Source organism: Nicotiana attenuata, unplaced genomic scaffold (assembly GCF_001879085.1).
Source record: "Nicotiana attenuata strain UT unplaced genomic scaffold, NIATTr2, whole genome shotgun sequence".
In the NCBI taxonomy this organism is placed as follows: Eukaryota; Viridiplantae; Streptophyta; class Magnoliopsida; order Solanales; family Solanaceae; genus Nicotiana; species Nicotiana attenuata.
Genome location: NW_017670565.1, coordinates 9233 through 13237, shown reverse-complemented (window position 1 = coordinate 13237; position 4005 = coordinate 9233).

The following is a 4005-nucleotide window of genomic DNA, read 5'->3' as shown; positions in this document are numbered from 1 at the left end:
CAACAACAACACAACAACAACAACAACAACAACACAAAAACAACATTAAAACCAACATTAAAACCAACAAAGTTTTAAAGTTCAATAGAACTGCCACATTAAGCGAACCAAACTAAGTTAACTCTCATTACAAGCCCATTCGAAAACCGATTTTATTTGTCTAGTTCAAAGTGTATAAAAGTCAATGAGTGTTGTCTAATAAAGTCATCAACCCCTTCTACAAAATCCTCCCGCAATCCTAAATTTCAATTCATATCCACAAAAGTCCAATTCATATCCACAAAAGTTCAATTCATATCTTAAAGGCTCAATTCGTATCCTAAAAGTTCAATTCATACACAAAAATTTCAATTCATATCCTAAAGGTTCAATTCATATCCTAAAAGTTAAATTCATATACAAAAATTTCAATTCATATCCTAAAGGTTCAAATCATATCCTAAAGGTTCAACTCATACCCACAAAAGTTCAATTCATATCCTAAAATTTCAATTTATAAACTAAAATTCCAATGCATAAACTAAAAGTCCAATTCATATCCTAAAGGTTCAATTCATATCCTAAAGGTTCAACTCATATCCACAAAAGATAAATTCATATCCTAAAATTTCAAATTATAAACTAAAATTCCAATTCATAAACTAAAAGACCAATTCATATCCTAAAGGTTCAATTCATATCCTAAAGGTTCAACTCATATCCACAAAAGTTCAATTCATATCCTAAAACTTCAATTTATAAACTAAAATTCCAATACATAATCCAAAAATTTCAATTCATATCCTAAAGGTTCAACTCATATCCACAAAAGTTCAATTCGTATCCTAAAATTTCAATTTATAAACTAAAATTCCAATACATAAACTAAAAGTCCAATTCATATCCTAAAGGCTCAATTCATATCCTAAAAGTTCAATTCATACACAAAAATTTCAATTCATACCCAAAAAGTTCAACTCATACACAAAAAGTTCAATTCATATCCTAAAAGTTCAATTCATATACAAAAATTTCAATTCATATCCTAAAGGTTCAACTCATATCCACAAAAGTTCAATTCATATCCTAAAATTTCAATTTATAAACTAAAATTCCAATACATAAACTAAAAGTTCAATTCATATCCTAAAGGCTCAATTCATATCCTAAAAGTTCAATTCATACACAAAAATTTCAATTCATACCCAAAAAGTTCAACTCATACACAAAAAGTTCAATTCATATCCTAAAAGTTCAATTCATATACAAAAATTTCAATTCATATCCTAAAGGTTCAACTCATATCCACAAAAGTTCAATTCATATCCTAAAATTTCAATTTATAAACTAAAATTCCAATACATAAACTAAAAGTTCAATTCATATCCTAAAGGCTCAATTCATATCCTAAAAGTTCAATTCATACACAAAAATTTCAATTCATACCCAAAAAGTTCAACTCATACACAAAAAGTTCAATTCATATCCTAAAAGTTCAATTCATATACAAAAATTTCAATTCATATCCTAAAGGTTCAACTCATATCCACAAAAGTTCAATTCATATCCTAAAATTTCAATTTATAAACTAAAATTCCAATACATAAACTAAAAGTTCAATTCATATCCTAAAGGCTCAATTCATATCCTAAAAGTTCAATTCATACACAAAAATTTCAATTCATACCCAAAAAGTTCAACTCATACACAAAAAGTTCAATTCATATCCTAAAAGTTCAATTCATATACAAAAATTTCAATTCATATCCTAAAGGTTCAACTCATATCCACAAAAGTTCAATTCATATCCTAAAATTTCAATTTATAAACTAAAATTCCAATACATAAACTAAAAGTCCAATTCATATCCTAAAGGCTCAATTCATATCCTAAAAGTTCAATTCATACACAAAAATTTCAATTCATACCCAAAAAGTTCAACTCATACACAAAAAGTTCAATTCATATCCTAAAAGTTCAATTCATATACAAAAATTTCAATTCATATCCTAAAGGTTCAACTCATATCCACAAAAGTTCAATTCATATCCTAAAATTTCAATTTATAAACTAAAATTCCAATACATAAACTAAAAGTTCAATTCATATCCTAAAGGCTCAATTCATATCCTAAAAGTTCAATTCATACACAAAAATTTCAATTCATACCCAAAAAGTTCAACTCATACACAAAAAGTTCAATTCATATCCTAAAAGTTCAATTCATATACAAAAATTTCAATTCATATCCTAAAGGTTCAACTCATATCCACAAAAGTTCAATTCATATCCTAAAATTTCAATTTATAAACTAAAATTCCAATACATAAACTAAAAGTCCAATTCATATCCTAAAGGCTCAATTCATATCCTAAAAGTTCAATTCATACTCAAAAATTTCAATTCATATCCTAAAGGTTCAACTCATATCCACAAAAGTTCAATTCATATCGTAAAACTTCAATTTATAAACTAAAATTCCAATACATAAACTAAACCCTAGATTCTAACTAAACTATCAAGACAATACAAAGTATAATTTAAATCTAACTAAACTAAATTCAACACTAATTAAACTAATTAGTTAATAAAATTAATTAACAAAGCTAACTAAAACAAGACATAAACCCTAATCCTCAATAAAAACAATGTTCAAAGAATTTAAACACTAATTCATATCCTTAAACTACAATATTGAAATAATTGAAACAAAAACTAGAAATAACAAAGATTCAAGGTTATAATTCAAACCTAGGTTTTTTTAGGTGGAGAAGGAGAGAAAGGGGCAGGGGCAGCGGTGGCTCCGGCGGTGGCTCAGGCGGTCACAGTGGTGGCGCGGGGTGGGGGGATTGATTTGTGTGAGGGAAATAGAGAAGGGGAGGGGAATGTGTTGAGAGAGAATTTGGGGAAATTTTGGGAAGAAAATAAGAGAATGGAAGGGGGAAACCCGTTTTTGAGTCTGGATTTACAAAAAAGCGACCAACGTTGGTCGCTATTTTGGTAGCTAATTAAGTTTTGACTGTTTGACCAAAATAGAGACCAACGTTGGTCGCTATTTTTGACTGTTTGACCAAAATAGCGACCAAAGTTGGTCGCTATTTCAAAAATAACTTTTTTTTTCTATTTTGGTTTTTAAATATTATAAGCTATAAAAAAAATCTTATTAGCTATAAATATTTATTTTATTTAACTACAATTATTATAAATAATTAAAAACTATAAGCATAATATTTAAAAAAAATTAATTAACTTGGTAATTACTTTTAATAGATTATAATAGGTTATAAGTCGATGAATCAATTATATATAAGCTATATTCGATATAATATTAGCTAATGCACTAATACTTAGTGTAATGTCAATCTATAAGTTAATTACAACTAATATACTTACTAATTACTATAAGCGACAAAAAAAAGTATATATATTAATTAACTTGGTAATTACTTTTAATAGATTATAATAGGTTATAAGTCGATGAATCAATTATATATAAGCTATATTCGATATAATATTAGCTAATGCACTAATACTTAGTGTAATGTCAATCTATAAGTTAATTATAACTAATATACTTACTAATTACTATAAGCGACAAAAAAAAGTATATATATTACAATGTTGACCTGAAAAGAGACCAACTTTGGTCGCTAATTGTCCAGAAATTCAAATTAGCGACCAAAGTTGGTCGCTAAATATCCAGAAAATTAAATTTAGCGACCAACGTTGGTCGCTAAATTAAATAGATTTATTTATATTTTATATAATATTTAAATTAATAATATAATTGTTAAACGTTAGAACTGGGTCCCAGATTAGCGACCAAAGTTGGTCTCTATCTGCTTCCCCTTTAGTAAGCGACCAACTTTGGTCGCTAATTTTGAATTATATTTATTTATATTTTATAATTTTTTTTAATAATAATATAATTATTTAATTTTTATAACTGGGTCCCAGATTAGCGACCAAAGTTGGTCTCTATCTGCTTCCCCTTTCGTGAGCGACCAACTTTGGTCGCTAATTTTG